Source organism: Labrus bergylta, chromosome 8 (assembly GCF_963930695.1).
Source record: "Labrus bergylta chromosome 8, fLabBer1.1, whole genome shotgun sequence".
NCBI lineage: Eukaryota > Metazoa > Chordata > Actinopteri > Labriformes > Labridae > Labrus > Labrus bergylta.
The window spans coordinates 24,438,210-24,449,506 of NC_089202.1; positions in this window are offsets into that span (position 1 = coordinate 24,438,210).

The following is an 11,297-nucleotide window of genomic DNA, read 5'->3' on the forward strand; positions in this document are numbered from 1 at the left end:
GAGGTAGCCGCTCCAGCTATTTAATAGTGTGACATCATAGCAGCCCAACACAGTGTAGCCCGCCATTAATGAAGTTAAATGTTCAAGAACCCTACCCTTGCCCACCCCAACAGAAGGGTACCAAAAAAGTAGGACGGTACAGATCCCTTTTTTTTTGGTACCATTCCCATCTTTTGTCAGTGGAAACAACATTAAATGGGTACCGTACCGAACTGAACTGAACCGGACTGCTTGGTTGAAACGGGGCTTTAGATTGAAGGGTCGACTTTGGGACGAACAGGAGGCCCCCGCTTCAGGGGTCAACAACCCACACCTGATGCTAATCAAGTGAAGAGTGAACCTTAGGAAGCCAGTATGCCAAACGCGTTGTTCTCTCCAAATTTTTATACGCATCCTGAAATCTGAGGATTGTTGTTACTGACACGTGAATGTAATAATTCAAACTCCGCAGTGACTGTTTTTGTCGTCTCGGCTTCCTTTAATGACTCGGGAGGCTGTGAAACTCAGTTGCTCTTCTAATAAATTTGTCTGAATTTTAATCTGAAGCCATCTTAACAATAATCAATCCTCCTGACAGAAATCTCATTCATGTTATTTGGATTTGTTTGTTAACGGAATAAGAACAACAGTAAAGGAATATTTAAAACACAGTTTGTCAGAAAAGGAGCATTGAGAAGCCCCGATGTTCAATTTCCACTTTAGTGTCTTTAACCCTAATTACTGAAGGGGCTGACAAGTGATCAATAATGCGATATGTCATGATGTGCTCTCCTGTGATATGGTATCGATACTCAGGCGGGAGGGGCATCTCCTTTGAGTCTTTGGCTTTCTTGTCTTGTAACCAGTAGCAGTGTTGTGTTTTTCTTCTAATAGGGGTGATGACGTTTATATCCTGCAACTGGCGAGCAACCAAAGACAGATTGGTTGCGTCCGGTGCAATCTCCGCGCACAAAATGAAACTGCATCGTTCCTGTCCGGAATGTTCTTCTCCGCTCTTTTGTTGGTTTAAATGTCAAACTACACTGAGAGATGGCACAGGTTATGCACATACCGTCTCTGCGCCTCCCCGACTGATTTCAGGTTTTTAGAGAAACTCAAATTCTGTGAATCTGTACTTCTGAGTGACATTAAAGGTGTACTTAACAGGACACAACCAACGAGACATTACAAATACATCACAGACAAGAAAAATAATCGCCATTACATTTTATAATCAACTTGACCATAATCAAATGTAAAAATCCTACATGATGCAACGCCTTAGGCACATAAATGAATCAGTGCAAAGAATGGACAGACTGTGAAATACTAAATACAAACTCAGGTCACTGCAGTCTTACAGCCTTCTACAAGTTGTCCAGAAGTTTGCGTTGAATATACATTTTATATACAGTTACTCTGAGTTTCCACACCAGGTCTTCTGGTTTGACCACTCGCCGGAGGGGAGAAGAAAGTTTGGTTGACTCCTTTTTCTCTCTCTCTCTCTTTCTGACGGCCTTGGGAGTTTGACTTCTGCCCTGCTAGTGTTTTCCTCTTCTCTAGGCTTTGAGGGCTTTTCATCTCGCCAAGGTGCAAGGGCAGCCACTTCTCTCCTTTCCCAGCCCCTTCTTCCCATCCTGCATTGCACATACACACACGGATTTCCATTTTAGCTATAGCACAAGATTAGTAGCTCCACCACCCCAAGGCTGGCTTAAGACAGGAGGGCAAACATCCAGCAGTGTTGGTGGGATGCATGCGGGGGAGAAGATCCCCAAAGACTTGTTTGAATGCCGCAGTGGATTCTCTAGAAGAATCCTCAGAACACATGTGTGGTTGTTTAGGAAGAGCTGTGTAGTGAAGTGTCAATTTGTTGTCAACTTGATGCCCTCACAGGAAGCCAGAGCTTTGCACTGCACGGCAGAAAGACACACCGGTACCTAAAAGTGCCTGCTGAACCACTTAACAAGTTTGTTGTTTACATTTCTTTAGCCAATGGCAGTCTCTATCTATCTTTAATTGTAGGCTCATTTCAAAGTCACTACATGCTTTATATTGTTGCATCAAGGAAAGAGGAGGCGACTAACACCTTGAAATTTGGTATTTTAATGGTACAGGTCAGCAACACTTCAATTGTAAGCAAATTACTCCCTTCAAAAAGGCAAATAGCATTAAAACTGATCCTCATAGGCCAGTCAATTTAAAAATAAAACACAACACACAGACTAGTGATCGTATTTTCCATTACTTCATCAACATAACGTCAAAACAGGCACCGAATGAACAACAAATCATCCTCAGAAAGACAAAGAAACATGTTGTTAGCATGTTTTTGTCTTTATTCCTGCCTGATCTTGGAGTTCTCTTGTGATGTGTGTACAGTGGCTCACGATCCACAAAACTTTCCAGCGGTGCAGGGCGCACAGAGCTTGTGGAAATTGGGGGTTATTCCCTTTCAAAAACCGACAAAACCATATGAAATGTGTCAAATGCGGGGTAGGATGGTGTTGGAAAATGGCGTATTTTGGTTGAATTTCATTAGAAATGTTTCTGCGATGTTTAATCTCATGTTTCTCCAACTTTCCAGCTACACACATTAGCAACATCTCTTTGTTATGTGAAAAGAAAATGTGATGTGGTTTCCTCTTAAACGTATTTACTGATCCAAATAGTATTTTTTTATCCCAAGCAACACACACAAAATACCCTTTACAGCTGCACTCGTGCCGCTAAAAAGCAGTAGTTCAGCTACACATCAGACTCAAAGTATATCCATTTTTAATTTACACAAACCAGAAATACAGACCACAATCTGTAAACATAGTTCCATTTAGAGTTCAGCAGGCTTCATGTACATTTAGACCTTCATCAGCAAAACCACAATGGTAGGACACGAGGCCATTTGACCGCAAACATCCACTGAACCTATTAGACAGAACAGGCATCCTATGGCAATACTGCCCGTTACAACTGACCCGTAACATGTGGCCCAACTACAACTAAATTGTGGTTGAATTATTGATACAGTGGCGTCAGCCGCTTTGCAAGTGGGGGCATGAAAGGGAGCCAACATGGGAATGGTCAGCTAATTTTATATGGAAGCCTCGGGGCACATTCCTCCCAGTGAAGACCAAACATATTGACATGTGTGTGTAGGGGGAAAGACTGTATACAATATCAGCCTGGCCGTTTTGAGGAGAAAAATGGATAATGTGACTCTCTGCGTAGACTGGTCTTCTGATGTTTCGTCCGTCTTTTTTACTGTAAATATTGCTGTACTATTGGAGAACGCACGCAAGTACTTGATGCATGTACGGAGAGATTGGCAGTTGGAGTAAAAATGTACACCATATCCTTTTCTCTTTCGCTCGTGTGCCTTTTAGATTGCTCCCCTGGAATCATTACAGCTAAACTGTCGGTTTCACATTCATTTGTCAGTGTAATATCGATGCTGTATGGAGAAATGGTGAGGCGAATTGTGATGTATGGGATCAAGTCGTTTAGAAGGGTAGAGCGGGAAGGGGGGGGGGTTGGGGCTGTTTGTAGCTAAGCCAAGGTTGTTGACCATCAGTAAGCTGGGCGGCTAATTTCTCCAGAAGTGTCCAAAAGCCTTTGTGTCCTCAGTGCACTTTTATTTCCACCTTCTCTTGGAATTGTGATGACCGTGCCTCGGGGCGACAGAGACACCTTGAGGAGCGCCCACCTTTAAATCCGCTGCTCCATGACTTCAACCATGACCCCTCGCTGGAGGGATCCCTCAGGCGAGATTTAAACGAGCTCCCCCAGGTCCGCTGCGGCTCCTCTATTCACCGTCGCATTTTTAAAGACATGAATTGGCCCTCTCTGATGGCTGATGTGAAATATATTTGAATTCTTAAGAGAAGATTTGGATAAATTGATATAAAAACGTACATATGTGGGTAAATGTGCCGTGACATATGTGTAAACAGCGTGCCAGGGAGAAGGAAAGAGGTGGTTTTTGAGTGACTGTGACAGGAAGAAAGAGGGAATGCTGAAGGCCAATGCTTTCCACCATTATCCATAAAATAGGAGGGAATCCAAAGGTTCAAATTACAACCCAAAAAAACAATCACTGTCGGCTACTTACAATGAACAAGACCACAAGGCGCTATGCATCCATATTTTTGTGAATTCTTCTTTCACAGTAAATACTATCGCTTACACTTTTTAAATCCTTCTTTTGCCTCTCTCTGTGTTGCTGTTATGGAGGGCGAATGGTGAGAAAAGCATACAATATACAGGCTATTGATCCACGCCCATCACTGCAGAAAAAAAGTCAGTTCAGAGGGGGAGGAGGGGAATGCAGAGGGGGGGGGGGGGGAGACTGGACACAGCGATCGATAACCTACTCTATCAGCCGTTTCCATGGCAACCGACCGAGCAAGGACAGAGGGCTGCCATGCATTTTGCACCTGTCTGTTTCATACACCTATTGTGATAATGAAAGTGTCAGGAAAATGAATGCAAAGGTGACGCCGGGCTCCAGCCCAGCGTCAACTTCAACAATTAAAGAAATTACATAAAGGTTAACAGCTTGCAGGGAAAAAAAGATGTGAAAAATGGGAGCGAGGGCAGGGGTAAGGGGGTGGGGGGGGGGGAGAGATTTTGGTGACCTCCTCCTCCTCTCCCTGATGGTGTTTGAAGGACGGTCGAAGGGAAACTAGGTTGCAGCAAGTTGAGCGCAAATCTGGGTGTATAAATTCTGTTTTTTTGTTTTTTTGTTTTTTGTTTCCAGAAAAACATGAACAGATGACAGTTTGAATTTGGCAGTTGTTCTCTGCCAGTGGAGAAGGAGCCTCTTTTGTGGTTGACCCCAATTTGGAGGTCGAGCAAGCATGATCAATGTGCTGGCCATTAGCTCTCTAGGAGCAACTGTGGGCACAAGAAAAGAGAGATAAAGCTGCATGGTTACAGAAAACTGGTGAAAAACAGGGCGGGCTGGAGGAAGAGAGGGAGCGGCGCTGCTGGTACAGTAGAGGCTCGCCAAAGCTTTCTTCAGATCAAAACCCACCACATCCAGCCAGTCAGACTGTCGGGAGAACTTGACACCCAGACAGTCATTTCTGTCTGACCATGGTGGGCATTGAACTTCCAACCCTCTTTGAACCAGGATCATCGGCTCCAGAGAAGTGGCGCTGAGCTGGGTCTGCCCTAAGTGAAGGGGATGGATATCATGATCTGGAGCCCGTGTTGATCATGTGAGGTATTGATCGCCAATCGAAACTACTGCTGAAAATGCAGGATTGAGAGGGAGAGAGCCAGATAGAGAGTGGGAGGGAAGGCAATCAGCTGTGGCTTCTTGCAACGGTCAGTGGTCCTGTATCAGGCGGCTGTGGTTACAGTGCTGCATGATGAGGAAATGGTGGTTTCAGAGAGGGTTGTACACCAGGCATATGCATGGAGTGTTCCCCCCTCTGTACTCATGTATTCTGCTCTATTGTCATTGATGCAGCAGTCATGAATGACAAATCCAAAACCGCAATGGATTTACTTGAATGACAGAAGAGTGAAACTTAAGCATGAACGCAACGTGTCAGTGATTGGCAAGCTGCACTACTGCGGACGACACACAGCGGTTGTCCTGCAGCACTAAAAGCACTCTGTGTTTTGTGAGCTGTGACAGCCAGCTATTGATGGGCACGTGGCTCTGCAGCGTTGTTCAGCAGCCACTGGCCACTGCTTTGACCTTTGACACCCTATCTATGCAAGGGCCGTCATTGTTAGGGGAGAGGGAGGAAGAAAGAGGAGCAGGAGGAAGAGGGGAGATAGATGACCCTTGGGTTCCTTGCGTTTGGATTCTCCCTCCCCCAAAGCCTCACCCCTCCCATCCCAACACCTCCATCCATCCATCCCTCCCTCCCCTCTTCCCTTACCCCCCCCCCCCCCTCCCCCCGCACACACTCCACCTTATGCCGATCAATGACAGTTTCATGTGGCTTCTCTGGGCCTGCAGTGACGTGTGTCCTATTGATTTATCGACATTACTCCAGGCAAGCGAACCCAGAAGCCCCCTCTCTCAGTAGGCAGCCAGGCTCCAGCCCAGCAGAGGCATACCTCCCCCTGCGCCGGGTGGGCCCGTGCCAAGTCATCCAACTGTACCAGGCTCTATGGAAGCAGCAGCGCATTAGCTGCACACATCCAAACTGTGTTTTTTTTTTTTTTGTTTTTTTTTTTGTGGATGCATGTCTGCGTATGTCACTGAGAATGCTTTTAAGCATCGACCCCTCCCTGCTGCCAATTTAATTTCTGCTTGTCCCCCCCCTCTTCTCTTCGGCACTCCATGGGACATGTAATGGGGACAATGAGTGAGACACCCTGGCACTCACAAACACATTTACTGTCGCCTCCGATTTCCAGAGGCGACTATTCCACTTTTATGGTTAAAAGGTTCTTTTCTTTCGTCCGTGTCAATGTCATGCCTCTGTGGCCATGGTTCATCCTTGTGGCTATTGCACTCATCTGCCCCTCTTTCTATCTTTACTGGGGTGGGGGTGCAAATCGGACAAGCCCATCCTTTTACGCTCTGCACCCCCCTTAGGCTCTACTGTGTCCAGTGAAAGGCCAGTGGATTTAGAGAGGGGAGGGGTAGAGGGCAGCTGGACACTCCCAGTGGCCTGGCTAGCCACTGATGTGGGGGTGGTAGAGGAGGGAAGGGGGGGGTGGGGGGTGATCCAACACCATTAGGATAGGACTGCTGCGATGGCAGCTGGCCCTAAAAAGGAGAAGGAGGAGGGGAGTCAGGGGAGGCTCAGAGATCAGTGACCTGGCCACAGTGTCCAGCTGGGGGGTCATTTCACGGCCCACCTCCAGCCACGTGCTGGATGACCATCTGGGGATCTGGCAAACCCCACAGCAGAGGTAGCATCATCTTCTTAGTTGTGGGGATGACAACAACAAAAGTCAAAAAATCTGTCAGCCTAATCTGGAGAGAGGTGGGAGGGGGCACTGCAGCTGCCTGTTGTTGTTTGGCATCAAGTGTTGCGTGCATCTGCTGCTTCATGAAATGCTCTGCAGTATTTGAGCCTGGAAAATGCTTTTTTACTATCAAACTACATTAACCATATCCACCCCAATCATGTTCATGTAGTTTGGCTGTAGCTGAGGATTACTTTTCAATATTATTATATCTTGATTTCTCTGTTAGATGCCAGAAAACAGCGAAGAACGCCTATTGTAAATCCCTAGAGCTCGATATGAAGTCTTCAAATGTCTTTGTATGCCAAGGATCTTAGATTTAAGAAACTAAAGCCTCAACCAGTAAATGTTTTGTATAACGCATTATCTGATTGATTAAACTTAGTTTTTTATGTTAATCTCACAGAAATTTGACCAACTGGTTAATCTTTGTACCTTTATTCTGGGGGTATGTACTGGGCCGGGCTACTGAAGTGGGATTCCTGAAATGTTAAAGGTCTTTTAAATAGAATTCATCCTTTAAAGTGCAGAGGAGCTTAGAGGTCATCCTGGAGCCCAGATGGACCACCGGATTCTCTCTTACTTTAGCCGTTCAGTTTGATGGCTGTGATCGGAGAACAGATTAGCGATGGTTTGTTGTCAGTGTTAACCTCCCCTTCTCCTCCTCCCCTTCTTTTTTACCTCCTACACCCTCGATCCTCCCCCATCCTTTCATCATCCTCTTCTTCTTCCCTGAGCCTTCTGTCTTAAACTGTTTAAGGTGATCGAATTTTGCCCATCCTCCCAATATGGTCGGAGGGGATCAAGGGTTGCTGACCCCTGCCTGATTGTAAAGGTTGTGAAGGGGAACCTCCGTAATAAATAGAGGTCCGGCTAAAAAGATCTGACCTTGTAGATGTTTCTACGAGCTTAAAAAAAAAATCACCATCTTTATTTTTGGGGGATTCTGTAATCCCTTTAACGTTTATCATTGTTCTGCTAATGAAAGTGATCTTTGCGTTCATGTCTGATAGGTTTCTAATTAGATTCACATAGACCCGTGTGGAAATGATCCAAAGGATGAGCCAAGGGAGGATTGGAGTGGTGGAGTTATTGCTCCCAGAAACACCGGAGTGCTCCGATGTGCTGAAAGAAATTCATAAACGTGGTGGAGGGATGGGGTGGGTTGAAATTGTGCACCAGTGTAATCTTTGGTCAGCACTTCTTCACGGCCGATACTGTGATAGAAAAGAGATCCTCTTCTGAAATTTGATTAATTGCTGTCTCTCCGCCTCTCAATCCAAACATTGGTGGAAATGGAGGCTGGATGACAGGACAGATACATCAGCCTCAAGAGCTGCGAGCCCCTGGCAAGCAGAGGCATTTCTTATCCTGTAACAGGATATCCACATACAGCGAGGTGTGGAAAAGTGAGAACTGCATCGTCTTCATTTGGCCATAACAAGGGAGAGGGGGAGGAGGAGGAGTGTAAGACGGGGAAGGGGAGGGGGGAGTCAGCCAGCCAGCCAGGCAGGCAGGCAGCTCGCTAGGTTGGGCCGAGGCGTATCGATTGATTTCCCAATAGCCTCTGGTCCATGAGCGGCGAACCCTGGCCCCGGTTGCTAGGTGACCACACCATCCAAGATGGAGAGCGGGGTGATGAAGGGTGACAGCAGCTCTGAGGGTCAGCCGGGCCACTGGTCATTCTGCGGCTCCTCTGGGACACTCCGGACATGCAGATAATGCAATGAAAGTGGACCTCAGCTCGCAGGGGGAAACGTGCAAGGCAGAAATACAGGGAGACAATATCGGAGCGGAGAGTCTCCCACGCCATCTTTGTTCCATCCGCCCGTGATCAATGCACAGTCTGTTGTTCGCATTGCGGCCATGTGTGTTTATGACATGTGTTATGGTAAAATAAAAAATGGAAACCAACCATTCGGCCAGTTATATGAGGTTCCAGGTTTCACGTCGTGCAGTTCTTCACAAAAATTAGATTCCCTGAAAAACATTTATGACACCCGTGTGATTTCCAAAGAGCCGATGACCATGTATGAAAATATTGATTGGCCAAACAAACGGCTTTTCGAATAGTCATTGTCCCAAACATATTGCCTACATTTGAAGATAAAGGATATGGCCTTTTGCACGATGCCAGTTAAAAGCACACCATCGTTCTCATCATGGGACAAAAGCAATTTACTCAAATATACAATTCACTAAATTGCAAAAGAGGTTGAGAAATTTATTGCAGTGGTTCTGTCAAAAAAATTAATGTGCCACGCCTGATGTCTCGGGGTCAATACCAGCGAGTGAAATTCTTTATTTCTGCATTTTTACTGTAAAGTGATATGCTCTATATGAAATAAAGCGCCCTGTTCCTGCTAATAACATATGATAAACTACAGTTTCAGGCGTTGCAAGTACAACATTTCCTTTGGGTTTTATTAAGGTATGACTCATGACAAGACCTCTCCTCGTAAAAAATATATATTTCTACTTATTCAGTCTTTTGTTAAAATCATAATACCTTCAGTGTAAGGACAGATTAAATGCCAAGAACGCAGGCTTCCTCAAAAAAACATCCGTGATCCGAAACACTACAAAAGAAAAATACAGTAAACATGAACTGGCCATAATCTATATCACATATTCCACGATGATACATGATACCGTAGCGCTTTTCTACATATCGATTGTTCCTCTGTGCGAGTGAAAAATGATACGCAGGGCAAAAGAGAAGAAGAAGAAGAAGAAGAAGCAGCACAGGGAGGAGGAGGAGGAGGAGGCGGAGGAGAAGAAGAGGGGAGGGGGGGTGGATATAAACTGGGAGACAAATGTAAAAGGATCTACATCACACTGTAAGCTCCGCTCTGAGAGAGAAGTTACCAGAAGGCAAAAAAGGCTCTGCACAGGAGGGGGTGGGAGGTTTTTGTGTGTGCTGGTGTGTGCGCTGGGTTGAGGGTCACGGGGAGAAACCCATCCAGTCGGCCCTGAAAGGCCACCTTGCATTCTGGCGGTTGCCTGTGTTCTTCCTGTATGAAGGATTTCCCTTCATCCTGTGCCATGCCTCTCATGTCCTCCTCAGAAGGAGCCTGAGCGTTTTCATGTCTGTTGGAGTTCCATATCCCGAGGAGGGAGGACTTATGTGTCTCTGTGTGAGCGCTTGTGTATTTTCCTCCCTTCTATCTATTAATAATATTGGGGAGAGAGAGAGAGAGAGAGCCAGGGAGATAGAAGTGGATGTTTGCTTTGGTACAAGGCGAGATGTTTCTCTGTTTGCAGCCCTAAGCTGTGCGAGTATTCAGCTCTTAAATATTCCCTTCCCTTGTGACTCAAAACTATCTCTTGCCCTTCAGGGCTGCATGGACCTCCCTGGCCAAATATCCACATACCTTTAACAGCAACTGGCAACCAAAATTCTTCAAATGGGAGGATTTAGGGCCTGCATGGGTGGAGAAGGTGTGAAAGGGGGTGAAAAAAGAGAAAAAAAAAAACAAAAGTACAAATCCAGGTGTGTCTAAAACATTTTGGAACAGGTCTTTAAAAAGCTGGGAATATTTTCTTTGACGAACAAGATTTGAGAATTTCAGTCACGAGAAACCTTCGTACTTCTACTAAGTTTGTCAAATATTTTGCAAGGAATATTTTGGGAACAACAGGAAGAGAAAAAAGACTAGTGTGTGCACATCCAAGCGGATTGCACACAGGTGCAGTGCAGGACTAAAAAGGTTTAAACTGCAGGAAAAGGGAACGGTCCGCACACTTTTCTGTTCAGCTCCCAATGAGCAATAACTTTATTCAGGGCAACGTTTGGACCCAAAGGATCGAAGATCATTGGACTGACTGGATCGTTGCAGTAACTAGAAGTTTTAACATGTTGTCTTCTTGATTGTGGTCTCAAATTTAACTTTAAGTCTGGGAAATACTGCATGAAATACATCTCCTTCAAGAACTTACATTTGTATGTAGAATTCTCTTGGATTCAGGTAAAAATTGTAAGTCGTGGCATCCCATTTTGTTTATTATTTTACTCCCAAAAATGTATTCTAAGGCCGAATGTTGGGCGTTATGTAATGTCATCTCACTCTGTACGAGTGAATTGTTTACAACGCACGATCAAAGCTCTTGTTTTTGATGCTCAGGCGTCTGATTGTCAAACACAATCTGAGAGCTTCCACTGTACCAGTTAAATCTCTCTCTCTCTCTCTCTCTCTCTCTCTCTCTCTCTCTCTCTGTCTCTCTGATTTCCTGTGCAATCCACTGTCCTGAAGAAACAACCCCTAAAGTAGGGGAATAGGCTCATGGCTCTAATCCCAAGTGTGTGAGTGTGTTCAGTCATACAAGCAAAAATTTCAAACATGCCAGAAATCCATCCGACCAGTAGATAGCAGCAGATTGGA